General features: G+C 40.6%; 1 long non-coding RNA gene across 1 annotated transcript in view; it reads left to right on the top strand.

The window, feature by feature from the left end:
- The window catches only part of LOC127529195 (uncharacterized), a 76,159-nt gene extending 62,795 nt beyond the window's left edge, over nt 1–13,364 (top strand). Inside the window, exons 5-6 of the long non-coding RNA XR_007935879.1 lie at nt 7,643–7,796; nt 13,206–13,364. This is a non-coding gene — a long non-coding RNA (uncharacterized LOC127529195). The remainder of the gene's footprint in view (nt 1–7,642; nt 7,797–13,205) is intronic.
- The last annotated feature ends 4,279 nt before the right edge of the window (nt 13,365–17,643 follow it).

The following is a 17,643-nucleotide window of genomic DNA, read 5'->3' as shown; positions in this document are numbered from 1 at the left end:
ACAGATACACCATCTGCAGCAAGATGTTCTTGCAGGTCTTTGGAGGTGATCTGTGGGTTGTCTGTAACCATTCTCACAATCCTGCTCATATGCCGCTCCTGGATTTTTCTTGGCCTGCCAGACCTGCTGGGTTTAACAGCAACTGTGCCTTCCATTTTCTGATTCCATTCCTTACAGTTGAAACTGACAGTTTAAACCTCTGAGATAGCTTTTTGTAGCCTTCCCCTAAACTGTGAGACTGAACAATCTTTGTTTTCAGATCCTTTGAGAGTTGCTTTGAGGATCCCATTCTGTCACTCTTCAGAGGAGAGTCAAAGGAAAGCACAACTTGCAATTGACCACCTTAAATACCTTTATATCTCATGATTGGACACACCTGTCTATGAAGTTCAAGGCTTAACGAGCTAATCCAACCAATTTGGTGTTGCAAGTAATCAGTATTGAGCAGTTACAGGCATTCAAATCAGCAAAATTACAAGGGGACCCACATTTTTGCACAGCCAGTTTTTCACATTTGATTTAATTTCATACAACTAAATACTGCATCACTAAAAATTTTTGTTCGGAAAACACCCCAATACTCAGATGTTCCTAGGAAATGAAAGACATCCATCCATCCATCCATTTTCCAACCCGCTGAATCCGAACACAGGGTCACGGGGGTCTGCTGGAGCCAATCCCAGCCAACACAGGGCACAAGGCAGGAACCAATCCCGGGCAGGGTGCCAACCCACCGCAGATGAAAGACATAACACTGTTAAATTAAATTTGTTGAAAGTAAATTATTATGCAGGCTGAGAGGGGTTCCCAAACTTTTTCATATGACTGTACAGATAGATAGATAGATAGATAGATAGATAGATAGATAGATAGATAGATAGATAGATAGATAGATAGATAGATAGATAGATACTTAGTTGATGCTCAAAAACTATTTACTTACTCCAGATGCAGCATAAAACATAAAAACAAAGGATGAGCAGTTTAGAAAGAGCAGACAATTACACAACATACAGTAATTAAAGGCCAGAAAGACACATGCAGTATAGAGATATAATAATTCAAAGAAATATTGTCACTATGCCATTGTGCAGTTATAATTGACTAGGATAAAGATGGGCCCGGTGGGGAGGCATTATATAATCTTAAGATTGTTGGCAAAAAAAAAGCCCCAGTAACATTCCTTCGCTCCCCATGGTGGAGTGAGCCATTTTGTTAAAGGTTTTCCAATCATCCCATTTGCAGTGTGCCCACGGTCAATCATGTAATACTGTGGCCTTCCTGATCAGTTTATCAAGTGTTTGGCATCCCCTGAGCTGTTTTTATTCCCCATCTGACCACAACATACAAAAATAAAATGGCCTATTTTAGACATTAACAGGAGCTTGTCACCTAGTTGTGTAAAGTGAAGATATTAATGACTTCATTTAATAAGGAAACATGAACGAATTAATAATGAGTTGGGAAAGCTCATATAGCATGTGGTAGGCACTCCACAACCATCTCTAATCCTTTTCTTTCAAGCATTACATCAGCCTGTTAAAGTCAAGCAGACAAGTCTTTCCAACGTGTCTCAGCAGGGTATGGATGCTTCGGTTTGGCAGAGATGGTGGGAATAGCTCTTGTTCTATCCACCCTATCTGAGTAACAGCAGAGTCTGTTTTTACTGTTTAATGAAAATCACCTACTTGACCACTTTAATCTGCAGAACAAGCTTGTTGACTGCTGAAGCATTAATACATGCTTCCCATTCTTATCCCTACAGTGAATTTGCAGGACAAGGGTGAGCATAAAAGTGTCAGCTCAGACCTCCATATTGCCCTCCTGAAGAGCTCATTGAGGCATTGAGAAATAATATTAACATTTTCAAGAGGCTGCTGTCTCGGCTGTGTCACACAAACGCCTCTAATTACAGTTTTGTAATTTCCGACTGATTCTGCTTTCCATGCAAGTTGATGATGCTAGCGCTGGAAACCTCAGAAGCATGTATCCAAGAGCACCATCTAGTTAGTGCATTTGAAAGTCTTTGGTTTATATGGACTTCATTTGAAATTATGGGGACATTGAAGAAGGGAGTCTTATTGAATTTCATGACTTAAGCTGAATCTTACTACTATTCCAGGCAATCCTCTTTATGTCAATCCCTACTCTTTTTTTTAACAAATGTTCCAGCACAGTAAGCCAAAAATAATACAGAAATAGTAAATGATACATATTTGTTTGCCTGCTTGCTGGCACCTGCATTTTTAAATATAACAATCCTGTATTCATACTTTTATGCTTATGCGTGATTTGGACCAGCAGGTCACAGCTTGTTAAAATGTATTGTTGGCATTGCAAATTCTTCTCAGTTTCTTCCTTTATAACAAGCATCAGATCCCTCTCCCCACCATAACCAATGTTAATGTGTTAAGGTGTCACAGAAAATATATAGTTGGTGTGAACTGTATTAAATTAAATTATTTTGCCAGGCAGGAGGGGGCAGTTAAAAATGGGTGAGTTCAAACTTGTTGTTAGCAACACAGGGTGGCAACTACCAGTTTTATTTTGATTTCCACTTTGAAGATTTTCTATTTGAAATTATGGATGGACTCCATGAAGTTCAAATTGCAGCTGCTACAACCCTTCCATAAGGACAAATGCAGTGTTCAGATCATACCATAGCCCAGTGTTTCTTAGTTTTTATTTTCTCATGGTCCAATCTTGCCCTACTTAGTGTCTTTGAGACCCTATCAAGAGAATCGCTGCCAACAGTCATGGGTAGATCGGGGAAAGGTCTCCCTTGGAGAGGGGCAGGTTAGATCTGTCCCCCTTGGAGATTCGCAACACACAGTCCTAGGTGGGGATGTGAGATCTTGCCCCACTTGGAGAGTCGCCGCAGACAGTCATAGCGCATGGGTCTGTCCTCTTTGGAGAGTCTCTGCAGACATCGATAGCAGAGCAGTGCTGATTATTTAAACTGCCCATGGTGGTCTATCATGAAACACTTCTCTAAATGTCTGTGGCCTATTCCAATTGAATACAACGGTGAGTCACATCCCAAAAGACAGCAACCCAAAACCCAAACCGATATGTTTGAGAAACTATGCCATAGCTGGTTCAACTAAAGTGACTTCCTGTCAGATTAAAAACATCATCTAAAAATGTGTAATGGACTTAGCAATGCTCCAGAATATCTAAAACTACTGCTAACCCACATCAACAACTGACATCTCCATTTGGACAGTGATCTGTGTGATTCCTTTTACGTTTTTGAACTCCCTTCCTGGACACAGTGCCTATAAAAAGTATTCACCCACTTGGAGATTTTCACACGGCAACATTCAATCGCTGAGGATTTATAGTTGACTTCCTTGAAACTGATCAACAGAATGTCAAAGTGAAACAAGACCTCTGCACAATGGTCTAAAAACACAAAATAATTGCTTGCATAAGTACTCATCCCCTTCAAGTTAGTCTTTAGAAGATGTTCCTTTGGCAGCCACTACAGTCTTGAGTATCTGCTTTACACTTCTCCACTCTGCCATTTGTCCCCATTCTTCATTGCCAAACTGCTCAAGCTATCTCAGGTGTCTTGTTGGTTGTTAGTGAACAGCCTTTTTTCAAGTCCAGCCACTAATTTCCATTTGAATTTAGACCTAGACTCTGATTCGGCCACTCCAGGAAGTTAACATTGTTGTTTTTAAGCCATTCCTGTGTAGCTTTGGCTTTATGTTTGGGGTCATTGTCTTGCTGGTTTCTTGTAAAGTGCATCAGGCTTCCTCCAGGGTTTAACAGGATTTTGCTGCATTCATTTTAACTAAGAAGCAGTACAACTTCTGGTCAAGGCTTTGGTCTTCTCACATCTGAACCCATGTTGGCAGGAGTATCATCGTGTGCTACAAAGCAGCTGCAGATTATTCTGTTCAATCAGCTGAGGTGGGCACATGGCACTCCTCTTTTCAGATCACTACATTGGCTCCCTATAGCAGCACATGTTAAGATCAAATCTTTGATGCTCTCTTTTTAGAGTAGTCAGTGAGTTAGCAACTCTACATATGGAGACACTTGTGAGGTTCTGTGCTTCTTCTTGACCACTCTGGTCTGGTGTTGTACAGCATATGGTGATGCCACCTCTGTGTGGAATTAAATCTCAAACCAGACTCTTTTCCTGTGTAGCTTTTACATGGTTGAATGAGCTGTCCACCTACATTCATAATTCTGACTCCCTCAATGTGTTTAAGAAGCAGTTAAAGCCTCTCTTTTTTGATGAATTTCCGTCTGGCAGTAGCTGTTAGGCATTGTAACCTAGGGATTATAACGTGCTTTCATTTTTTCTGAGTATTTCACTTGTGATGATCTATTTTGTAACCTTGTCGTGTAACACTAAAACATTCCCCCCGGACTGATATTTACTCAGTTATGTTGATCTATTTTGTAAGTCTCTTTATATAAAAGTAAATAGACGTAAATATAAGTGTAAGGCACTGAGCTTTAAACCACAGGGTTCATTGGCTGAAAGTCCTCAGTGTTAGTGTGTGAGAGGAATGATGTGCAGCATTGTTCATAATGGCACTCAGTTCAATTCTTGCTATGTGACCTTGAGTAAGTCATTTAACTTCCATGTCTTCGAATTGTAAAATATATAAGCAAACAATTGTACTGTATTTTGACCTTGTAAGTTGCAGTAGAAAAGGTATCAGACAAACATCCATCCATTATCCAACCCGCTATATCATATCTACAGGGTCACGGGGGGTCTGCTGGAGCCAATCCCAGCCAAACACAGGGCGCAAGGCAGGAAACAAACCCCAGGCAGGGCGTCAGCCCACCGCAGGGCATGCACACACATGGGACAATTTAGAATCGCCAATCCACCTAACCTGTATGTCTTTGGACCGTGGGAGGAAACCGGAGTACCCAAAGGAAACCCATGCAGACACGGGGAGAACATGCAAACTCCACGCAGGGAGGACCTGGGAAGTGAACCCGGGTCTCCTAACCATGAGGCAGCAACGCTACCCACTGCGTCACCGTGCCACCCTCAGCCAAACATCCATCCATCCATCCATTTTCCAACCCGCTGAATCCGAACACAGGGTCACGGGGGTCTGCTGGAGCCAATCCCAGCCAACACAGGGCACAAGGCAGGAACCAATCCCGGGCAGGGTGCCAACCCACCGCAGGACACACACAAACACACCCACACACCAAGCACACACTATAGATGGATAGATAGATTTGACCCCATGGGGAAATTTGGCTTTTTACAGAAGATCTTTAAATATATAAATAGATGGATAAATATATTTACCAACACACTATGGTCTGAACATACACCAGAATTGCTAAAAAAGAAGAAAATTTTAAAAAGAAAGAAAGAAAAGGAAACTTCTGACTTGGCAGGTCCAGTCCCAGTGAGACACTATACATACTGTACGTATTGCTGTTGGTATAATGGAGCACCCAGCAGTGTTTCTTGTCACACTTTTGCTGAATAATTCATTGGCTGAAAGTCCTCAGTGTTAGAGTGTGAGAGGAATGATGTGTAGCATTGTTCATAATGGCACTCAGTTTGTTTTCATTCTCTTCTTCTCTGCGACCTCTAGAGGGTCCTGAGTGCCTCCTATATTTGCCTCTGCCCTTTTATATAGCTTGTTGATTCAGTGGTGCATCTCTTGAAATGATGTTACCAGCCCAGCACACCACAGCGTAGAAAGTCTCACTGGCCATCACAGAGTTGCAGAAGACATGAAGGATGTCACTTCCCATATAAAAGGAATACATACTTCTAAGGAAGAAGAGTCTGCTCTGCCCTTATAATGATCCTCTGTGTTCCCAGACCACTCCAACCTGTCATCGATGTGGACCCCCAAGTACTTGTAGGAGTGGACCAGTTCTCATCGACTCCCTGAATAGTGACGAGATATGGAGGCTCTTTGTTGCTGCAAAGGTCAGTAAACAGTTCCTTGGTTTTGCTGATATTAAATTACAGGCAATTCAATGTTCTCCTCTCCTTTGCCTCATCCCCTTTATCAATACACCCCATTAGTGCAGAATCATCTGAGAATTTCTCCATATGACTTGACCTGGTGTTATATTTGTAGTCCAAGGTGTACAGAGTGAAGAGTAAAGCAGACTGGCCTGTTCCTTGTGGTGGTCCAGCCCTTGAGCCTCACAGACTGTGGTCTCCCTGACAGAGAGTCCGTTATCCAGGACACCACAGGTTTTCCCACCAGCATATCTCTGAGTTTACCCCTTAACAGGGATGGATGGATGGTATTGAAGGCGCTGGAGAAATCAATTAACATAAGCATAGTTATAGTGCTACCAACTTTGTCCAGGTAGGAATAAGCCTCGTGGAGCAGATAAACAATTGCATCCTCCACTCCAATCTTTGTCCGACAGGCAAACTGCAGTTGGTGCAGATGATCTACCACAACTGGAGTCATGTAGTCCAGGACTAGTCTCTGAAATGTATTCATGATGTCAGACGCAAGTTCCACTCGTCTGTAGTCAGTATGGGTTCTGTCCAAAATACTTTGCTTTCCTCCTGCAACCCATTGGCATGCAGGTTAGTTGGTATGGTGTATTTAAACTGACCTGGAGTGAATGAGTGTAAATGTGTATTTTAGTCTTCCCTACCATGGACTGGCATCCTGTCTAAGGTGGGTTCCTGTTTTAAACAGCAGTGGTTCCCAGAATAGGCTCTGTCTCTCTGTAATAGAAAAAGAATAACTTAGGAAGTAACTTAAAAGAAAAATGAAACAGCACTTAACTACTTGGCCCTGTGATGAACCGGCACCCCATCCAGGGTTGGTTCATCTTTTACATTAAAGCTGCAGGCCTGGATTGTGTGAATCCAGTAAATTGATAGATGGATTAATTTTCTTAGGTGTAACGTGTTTAATACATAATGAAATGAAAGTGAAAAAGAAAAATGTATCAAGTTAGCAAAATATACTGAAAACACACAAGTTTGATTTCTATAACAAGGTGAATGTGTATCATAGAATATAAAATGTCTACTTCATGGTGAACTACCTGGCAGTCAGGTTTTTTCTAAATATTAAAAATATCAATAATTTGCAGCAAGACATTGAGGAGCTATCTGGTAAGGTTAGAAGTCGGCCTTTCATACACCAGCTGGGCTGATGCCAGGTGTGATTTAATAGATTATAACACATTTGGGTGCTTGCTGAGGTGATCAACACTTTTATATCGCCAGCTGGAAACCATGATTTGAAATGACTTCTGTGCCCCAGTGCCTCATCCCTGTTTAGAGGAGCTTGGGAAAGTATTTCCATTCAGTTCATATGAGATCTGAACTAAGCAGGGATACTTAGCCTCTCACTTTTCGAATACTATCCCTGATTCCTTGTAAATGTTATTTCTATGTGAAGAAATAATGGCTGTCTGTTGCTTGTTTCTTCCCTTTTTTCTGGATACTTTGAGACCTGTTTGTTTGTTTTCCCACTGAACAAAGAGGGTGCCAACCCTGTTAAATCTGTAAGATAGGCTTAGTTTAAAGGTGTCTGCGTTGCTTTCTACAGGTCGACAGGGTGTCACCCTCAAGTCCCATAAGGGTTCAGTCGTGGAGCTCATGGCGTTGGCAGTGCCTTTGTAGACGACTCAGAGGCTTCTATCTGCATTGATTTTCCAGATGAAGATGAGGACAGTGATCTCGCTAAGGTGCAAGACTGGCTTTCCTTGGATCCATCAGCTGAGGCGATAAGAGAAGAGAAGGCAAAGAAAGATGAAACAGCTGACAGAAGTGTAGCTGCACTGCAGCACGAGTGATCTCGCAGGCAGATAAGGTGGGTGATAGACAATGCCTGATGTAAAATTCCTTCTCATCTTGCCTGATTTGTATTCATAGATTTCATCTGATATACACTACACTTCTACTCACATTGCATACTTCCTTCTAATGAACTCTTTTGTTTTCTTCTTTCATACAGAGCCCTTTCTTCCTAAATATTTACCGCTTTGTTCTTTCACTAACTGATGCCTCTGATCATTTAAAATAAAAACACTCGGCTAAAATTATCCTTCCTTCATCTTTACTAATTCTTCACAATCAGGCTTGCTGGCCAGATTTTAATTCTTTGTTTGTTTGTTTTTTTTTTTCTTTTTGTTCTTTCTCCTCCTGCTCTTTGTTTAATGCTTAATTAGTATTTCATTCTTGAAATACTCCTATAAAAATAACAGCCTTCTTGATTGTCATGTTATTTCAGTTGATCATAATTTATTTTGGAAAGCATCTCTTCTGGTACATCTTTACCATCTAATTGCATATACAGTTCAAAAGAGTAGTGAAATATATTAAAGGAATTAGATGGTAAAATAAAGGGAGGAAAGATAGCTTAAGAGTAACAAAGACAGACAGAGCAGATGAAAGAAAGAAGTAGAAAATATTGCAGAAGAGTTGTAAACGATTCCTACTTTTTGTGGTAAAAAACATAAACATCAAAGTTAAATTAAGACAACTGTATTTAACAGCAATGATGAAGAATTGATTGATGAAAAATACAGGTTTGAATGACAAATTATGATTTGTACAAATTTGGATTAGTGGTTAGTGAGGTGTAGAGCCTTTGAGTGTACCCTGATGTATGAGGTGACAGGTCCAGGGTCAGCTCCCATTTCGCACCCATTGCTTCTGGAATAGGTATAAGCTTCATGGGAACTGGAATTGAATAAACTGTGAGGGTTTCAAAATAATTCAGAAACAAAATCATCATCATCGTCGTCATATGTTTAGAGGCTACTTTTCCCAGTCAGTAGGGTTGAGCCTTTGGACCGGCTTCTGCTAAGTTGGAAGATCATGATTTTCTTGATCCACTTGTCTTCATCTTTGCACATGTCCAAACTAACACAAGTGACTTTTACTTATTTTTTTCTGCACCTTCTCCCACATTAAACACGATTTATTCTGTGCACTCTCATTGACGCTTCAGCAATCCACCTGAGCATCCTCTTCTCCATTTGCTGTATAGCCGTAACTTCCCCACCCTTCATGGCCCATATCTCACAATCATACAGCCTGCCTGGCCGTACACATGCTTTGTAAACTACGCCTTTTATTTCTAGAGAAACTCCTTTGGTTAGAGGCTCTCCAGAAAGTTCTCTAAACTTTGCCGATGTGAATCTTATTCTTGCTGCAATGGCATTTGTACATCACATCCCCCTACTGCAGTCAGAGTGTCCCCAAGATAACAGAAGGTATCACAGATTTCATAGTTTTGGCCATCAAGGACGAGCTATGTGATTTTTGGCCTTTCTTTCAGATCACATTTACTCTGCTTGCATACAAAACAACTGGCTTCTTTTCCCAGGGCTACTTTGGTTCCACTGCACCTGGCGTGCCCCCCAGCTCCGTTTCAGCCATGAATCATGTCTTCTGAAGTGAATTATTGTAAAGATCGGTCTGACGATTTGGGGGTACAGCGTTGCACTCAATCTTGACCATGGCTATTTGGTGATCAAGGGCACAACTCTGGGCCAGACCCCAGACCAATGTCTGTATGGTAATCAGGGGTGTCAATTTTGCAAAAAAAATTATTTTTGCAAATATCATTTTGGGATTTGGAATGTTGATTCACTCAATGTGCTAGTTTACAATGTTCTAGAGAAGAGAAGAGTAGATGTTTATTGCCTGGAAGAAGACAGGTGGAAGAATACGTATTGAACAACGTTAAAGAATTTAGAAACAAATTAATAAATTAAACAGAGCATGTTGTCAGCTTATTCTGTAATGAATTAGATTTGTCCCACTTGAATTAAAGCACATAAAAGGGTGTTGCATTAAAAGTCTAACCATTTATCATGAAATTCTGCATTCAGTTTTGTTCTCCCATTTTAAGGCTGGGGATGAAAGCTTGATTGTCACTGGGGATAATTCAAGGGTGCGTCACTTAGAACCAAAGGAGACAATCAAGGTTATCCTTTGAGTGAGGAAAGTAATAGCAGCTGTTTTGGTGGTTCAGAAGGGATGATTATACCATGTAGTTAAACAGTCATCTCAAATCTTTACATTCAATTTCTTACCAAGTTGCTGAAGCATTTAAGAAGACCTCACACGCTGGTTTCTAGAACCCTCCTTCAACATAGCAATTCACAACCACACCCAGGTTTGCAAACACAGGAAGCAATCGCAAAACTCAGATGGTTCTTCTTCTTTAGCCAACCTACAGCCCAGATCTTGTAGTCTCATATTTTTGAAGATACCAAGCTTGAGGATAGTTTTGGGAGTGATGATATGATTATAGAACTAGAGAATAGTGCAGGATCGAGACCAGTGAAAGAGAGGATGTGTGCATTTGGGTCTCATTGGCCAGAGGTTGTTGAGGTTGATGGATATTATGTAGTCAAAATGAGGATCGTATCAAAAAACATCAGTTATCCTATGGCTATGTTTAAACAATTCTACTGTATAATAACTTAGTAGCAATAAAAATCATTCTGCAAAACATTTCAGCCATCCATATAATTAAAACATGGAAATATGTTTATATAGAGAGTGTGGAGAGAAAAGCCAAGCAAAATGACACCTTTTATTGGCTAACTAAAAAGATTACAATATGCAAGCTTTCGAGGCAACTCAAGCCCCTTCTTCAGGCAAGATGTAATACAGAAACTAGAGAGTGTGGAGAAATAAATGGACAAAGAAACAGATTAAGGATTGGGGGAATTCCCCTTATGATATTTGTGGGTCCAGGCAGTCCATTGTGACTGATACTATGGTCAAACGATGCAAAAATCATGCAACTGACAACCAAAACAATCTTCAATGGGCTTTTATGGATTAGTGGCAGGAAGTAAGGATGACTGAGGAAATGGGAATGATGTGGACAGTGAGCGATGGAGATGACTTCATCATCGGGAGCTGGAAATGAGGTCATCACAATGGGACTGGAGGTGAAGTTAGTAGTGCAGGGTGGAAACGTCACGTGGTGAGTGAGATCCAGAAGTGAAGTCTTCTATAGGCTGGAGGACTTCCGAAAGGTTCGTTCTCTAATCCTCTATTTTTCTAGTAAAGAAGGGAGAAAGGCATTAGTACTTCATGCTACATTCGCATCTTTTCTTCTTTCACGCTCCTTCGGGCCCGTTGGCTGCCCCCTAATTGCGCGTGTGTGACAAGAGTTACGGTAATAAAGAATATTGTCATTACATTTACAGGGGGTCGTCTCAAAGTTAACATGCATATTGCGATTTCCACAATATGACTTACATTATTGGAATCCACTGTATTCAGGTAACAGTTGCATCCATGCTATCAGCCTCATTTATGCATGTTCATAATCCAGTGAGAGAAAATGCCAGAAAAGGACACGTTCATTTGAACCACATGCTTTTATTAAATGTCTTATGAAACTTAAAAAATTAAGGGTAACACTTCAGTTTAGCTACAGGAAAAATGCATCTTCTGTTATGTAACAATACCTTAGCAAAAGTCTTCTCTTGGTCTTCATATCCCTTATAAAACATCACTAGATGGGTTATTCATCTCTGTGCAGTGCGGCATATTGGCATGATGTTAAAATTACTTGTTAATATGAAAGACTCACAGATCTTAAACTAAATATGTAATATCAAGGGAAATGCGTCACAGTTAAGACACCTCAGACCACACCAAAGTGAAGTTTGATTAGATGGTCACATTGCAGAGATGAAGAAACACTTATACTGATGTTTTGCAAGTGTTATGGAAACCCAAAGAAGTGTTTGTTGAGATCTTGTTGAAAGTAAATGAGTAGTAGATATATTTTCACAGTACCTAAACTAAAGCATTATCAATTCATGAAATTTTCACCTTGACTTTTGCAAGCATATATCAGATAATGGTTAAAGATGGGAACACAGACATTGTTGGTCAACGTTGTATTGTTTTCACATTCAACTGCAACTGTCATGATGACATAAATAAAACATGAAGATTGTCAGAAAACATGTGACAATCGGAGAAGTGAGCCTGGTTATTTTACAGGGGGGATGTCCATTATGTCGGGACATAACATAACTTCATATTATCAAATCAGCTTAGTCTAATTTAGGGTCACATAAGCTTGAGGCCTACTCTGGCAACACTGGGTGCAAGACAGGTGCCAGGCCTGAACAGGGCACCAGTCTAATGCAGAAATGACTCACACTTAGTGTGGAATCACCAGGTTAACCTAAGGAGGAGGTTGGGAGCAAGTGCATGTTGCTGCACCCACTACACCACCCAGATTGAGATCTAAATGTAGCTGTGCAACAGGCGACACCTTAGCACCAGACTAAACAGTGTGAGGTTTTTTACAGTAGCTGGAGTGCCAATCCTGCCACCAACCCCTGAGTTTTCCCTGCAAGTCTTAGGACCTGCTTACAGGGCTGGATGCAGATTAACGTCATACCCAGGACGGAGCAATTGCAGGTTAAGGGCCCAATGGAGTAGAGTCACTTCTGGTGTTTATGGGATTCGAACTGGTAAACCTTCTGATTGCCCGCACAGATCCCTAGCTTCAGGGCCACCACTCTGTTAGACTGACCACTCTGTTAACCTAATCTTCAAACACTTATAGATATAGGAGGAAAATCAGTGTACCCAATGGAAGACCCCACACAGGCATAAGAAGAACATGTAAACTCAACGTAGGAATCAAATCCAAGGTGCTGTATTTGTGATGGTGCAGTGCACAACCATGCTGCTTTCAAGCTTCTAGAACAAAAATAAAATAATAGTAAAAATAAATGTTGTAGTGTATTTGATTGGCAAGTAATATTTGATAGTCATATCTTTAAGTAATATGCTTGTTACATTTTGTAGGACACGTGTACATTTGGTTCTTTCTCAAATGCTTTTATCAAAAGCAAATAGAATAATCTACATGAGAACAGGCCATTCAGCCCCAAAGCTTGCCAGTCCTATCCAATTAATTCTTCTAAAATAACATCAAGTCTAGTATAAAATAATAATAATTCTAAAGTCAATGAAGATACAGTATATACAAAGACACGTGTTGACCAAATGTTCATTACCAGTATATCTAAGGGACTATAAATAAGGTGCAAAAATGTAAAAATAGTAGGGTGAATAAAAAGACCTAAAAACAGCAATGCTGCTAGTATCTGTATTAGAACCTAAAATGCTACTTTTGTAAAATATGATGGATTTAATTGCATGTAATTTTGGGAAAGTGCTACACTTCCGACTTCAAGTAACGCTCATTTTTATCCTTCCTTAGGATTTAAGAGCCTCATATTCAAGTCACTCGGACAATGTCTTGCTTCACTCATGGCGGTTGTGAGTTTGTGCACAAAGTGACCACTTTATTTGTTAAGCCTGCCTAATAGCAGGTTATTCACCAGTTTTCTTGATGTGGTTATGGACTCAACAAGGTGTCAAGGTGGGTTGAATCCAATGTGTCAAATACTCTATCCGTAATTTCTTGTTCCAGCTCATACTACGGAAAATTAGTTGACCATTATGGTGACATCAAGCTGAGGTCAGTATCAGATTTATGAGTCCATATCATGGGTCTTTTACCTTAGTGGTATGGAATATTATAACACAGCCCTAAATTTGTTATCTTGTGTGCCATGAAGTTGGTAACAATATTCAGATAATTGGGCTATGTTTTTGCAGTCTGACTAATTTGAGTGTTTGTGTTCTTTAGACCACTGGAACTCATTTGAGTCTTTGGATGTCATGCCTTATATGTGACGAGGTTCCTTGAATTTTGAATACTCTTATTAATCTTTCAGTCCCACTGTTATACTTAGCTTTTAATTGACTGATGACATATGGCTTGTCGGGTTTACTGAATAATTTGTGTTATCCTCCATCTCTCCAATGGTTTATTTTCAACACCAGACCGCTGTTGGATGAATATTTCTTTGGTTGTGCCCTATGCTCATTATACCCATGACACTGTCATGAAGGGACACCTCAAAAGGGCTACTTGCAGATATACTATTGTGAGACGAGTAGGGGGTGTGAATTAATGTGAAGAGTTTTAACTGTTAATTCCTTTTAGTAATTGCGGCACAACTCGTATTGCTCAGGTTGGTGTGGGAGAACACATGTGCCGGAATTAATTGATGATTACTGGGCTGCAGCTACAATATGCAGCAATCAGGAGGCACCGACTGAGCACTATATTAATAAAAAATGGGAGCAGGGATTGTACAGTAGGAAAAAGAATCAAGAAATGAGACAGAGAAGAAAAAAATGAAATTGAAAGAAAACAATCACAAGTTTTGGAGAAGTAAACTGAGGAGAATGAATTGGACAGTGCCCTGCTGCTGATGAGTTTAAGAAGTGTGTGGATAGAGAGCTGAAGGAGCTCAGAGTGGTAGATGTTCTCTTGGCAGCTGACAAGCTGAACGGCAGAGCTGTCAAGAGAGAAAGAGAAGATTAGGGTGGAAGGATAGGGTCTCTACATAGCTGTGATCAAAAGAGTGGAAGCTGCTAGTCCACCAGTACTGGCTGAGGTGGTGGATCAGAAGGATATGGTGGGCTGCATCCATTGGATATCCGAGGTCCTGACAAGGATCGGGAAAGTGAGTAAGAAAGGAGAACACGTGTGATTTAGCTTTAGGTGTTAGATTTTAACCTATTTATTTGGTTTGCATATCGGATATTAAACATCCCGGAACACTTTTTTTTTTTTAACATTTTATTGAATTTATTACAGGCAAGTAACATTCCATACAAACAAGTCATACTTAACAAAACTAAATCCAATTGATCCCCAACCCATGAGAAAGAGAGGAATTCCAACAGCCAGAGTAAAACTTTAAGAGTAGAAAAGAGGTAAGAGAATCCTTTTCCCCAATATTTGAGAATGGTTATTCTAAAATGTTATTGATTAGATCCTGACAGGTTTTAAAAACGTTTTGAACAGATCTTCTAAGAGAGAATTTGATTTTTTCCAAATTCAAATACAGTAGTATAAGACATCAGTTACCCACTGACTTAAAAGAGGTGGGCTAGAATTCTTCCAGTTGAACAAGATAAGTCTACAGATTAAAAGTAAAGGCAATCACAGTTTGTGTGTCCTTCTCCACTTTAAGCCCATGTGAGAGTCCACAAAACACAGCTGCTAGTGGATTAGGAGGGATTGGGACACCAAGGCTGTCTGAAAGCCATTTAAAGATTTTGGTCCAGAATGATGTTAATTTGGTGCACACTCAAAACGTGGCTCAGTGAGGCTGGAGTTCGATTGCAATGTTCGCAGGTTGAATCTTGCCCTGGAAACATTTTGGAAAATTTTTAAACAAGATAGATGTGCTCAAAAAAGATTTTAAGTTGAATAATTATATGCTTTGCGCATATGGAGCTCGGGTGAATTCTGTGCTTGGCTGCCCTCCACTCTTTTTCTGAAATGTTGAGTAAGAGATCCTTTTCCCACTATACTCTAGGAACGGAACACTGATTTTGATTTTATGGATTATTTATTTATTGTTTGGAGATGTGCTCTGTTTTGCATATTTTTGACTCCACTTTATATTCTCAATGTATGAATAAACTGTTACAGCTTTTGTTTTGTAAGTCTCTCATTTGTTTCCACTTTCTCCCTAGTCCATCATCGGTCTATCAATGACTATCAATGCCCTGGGAAGTGTGCGGGCACATGGGGCATCACATGCACACACACTATCTTATGGTGTCAAGCCACACTTATATCTTTTCTTTCATCCATTCTTCCTTTGAATTATACACACACACCCATAGCTGTACTTACCCTCTTGCTTTAAGATGCATTGTCTTTACACAATATTTCATCATCAACTTACACAGGAAGTGGAAGTAGTTATATCAGTTGGAAGTAAGACCTAATAAATTGTCCCCTTAGTATGTATTGTGTCATGAGTACCCCAACTTTCATTTGAGTAGGGCAGCCACTCTTGTAAGATCTGACAGTGGAAATATATTAAGAGAAACAGGCAATTGTTAGAAAATGGTTGACATAGTTAAACTGTGGTTTATGGGATTTAGTCAAGTGAGTCTTAGCCCATAGCCCAAGGCCATAGTGACAAATCACTTCCAGAGATGAAGAGTGTCATCAGTTATTAGAGATGACATTGGATTTCCTTTGTATGTCTACTTTATAAACAAGTGTAATTTTTTGGGAGGGACCTGTGCAGTCCTCCCCACACGATATCCAGATCACTTTTATTATTTGCTGTGGTGGTAATGCTCCTCTCTTTGCCTATTCAATTGGTATAAACTCTTTTAGAATCACAATGCAAGACCTTCAATGTAGTCCCTCAGAAGCATTTTATCCTTTTATTCAAAAAGGATAAAATAGCTGCAAAACAAAAAGCAAAAAGCCCCAACAACAGCCACCAGAAAAACAAAGAAGATCTCTTAACGTGCCAGTTTGGGTAAATGTAGTTTTTAAGGGGGCTAACATCTATAATTATGAACAACATTTATTTATATAGCATGCTTTCATACAAATGATGTAGCTCAAAGTACTTTACAAGATTAAGACAGAAAAAAGAAAAAATATAAAAATTAGGCAATACTGTCATACTGGTCCAGCGTTCCGGCTTTGAACACTACGCTTGATTATTGTCCATCCAAATTCTCTCCACGTCAGTTTGTGCTTGTTTCTGATTTTTCTACTACATCCTCAGAGTTGTGGCAGTTAGGGTAATTGGCAGCAGATGAGTGTAGCTGTGTCTGTGAGTGGATGCCATGCTGGGCTGGCACCTTGTTTTTGCCATGTGCCTGATGCTGCTGGGGTAGGCCCTGAATCTCTGCAACCTTAGACTGAACTAAGGAGATTTGGGAGTGTTATGTTATGTTACCTCCTACAGTTTACATTTACATTTATTTGCATAGCAGACACTTTTATATAAAGTGTTTTACAAAAAAAGGTGTGAGTAACTGTTTGAGAACAAGTGTTATGGGACAAGGTTACTGAATTGGTCATCACAAGTGGAGAGTTCAGAACAAAAATACAAGCTCTAATAATATTCCTTGATAATAAAACCTGACAGCTAATATCAGTTACACAGAAATGAACCAAACAAGAGAGTCATCAAATGTTTCTTAAACACATTGAAGATGGAGATTGGCAGCTCATTTTACTTTCTAGGAGATACATAGATACATAGATACATACGTGTTGTGAGGGTCTGCTGGGAACGTCTGGCAGAGCCCCCTGTCAGAAGTAGCTTCAACTCCCACCTCCGGCAGAACTTCGACCACATCCCGAGGGAGATGGGGGACATTGAGTCCGAATGGGCCATGTTCCGTGCCTCTATTGTTGAGGCAGCTGACCGGAGCTGTGGCCGTAAGGTGATCGGTGCCTGTCGTGGCGGCAATCCCCGAACCCGCTGGTGGACACCGGCGGTGAAGGATGCCGTCAAGCTGAAGAAGGAGTCCTACAGGACCCTTTTGTCCTGTGGGACCCCGGAGGCAGCTGATAGGTACCGGCAGGCCAAGCGGAATGCGGCTTTGGTGGTTGCTGAGGCAAAAACTCGGGCGTGGGAGGAGTTTGGGGAGGCCATGGAGAATGACTTTCGGACGGCTTCGAGGAGATTCTGGTCCACCATCCGGCGTCTCAGGAAGGGGAAGCAGTGCAGTGTCAACACTGTATATGGTGGGGATGGTGCGCTGCTGACCTCGACTCGGGACGTTGTGGGTCGGTGGGGGGGAATACTTCGAAG

This window comes from Erpetoichthys calabaricus, chromosome 9 (genome assembly GCF_900747795.2).
Source record: "Erpetoichthys calabaricus chromosome 9, fErpCal1.3, whole genome shotgun sequence".
Lineage (NCBI taxonomy): Eukaryota > Metazoa > Chordata > Cladistia > Polypteriformes > Polypteridae > Erpetoichthys > Erpetoichthys calabaricus.
Note: the sequence above shows the minus strand (reverse complement) of the source record. Positions and strands in the feature narration are given on the sequence as shown.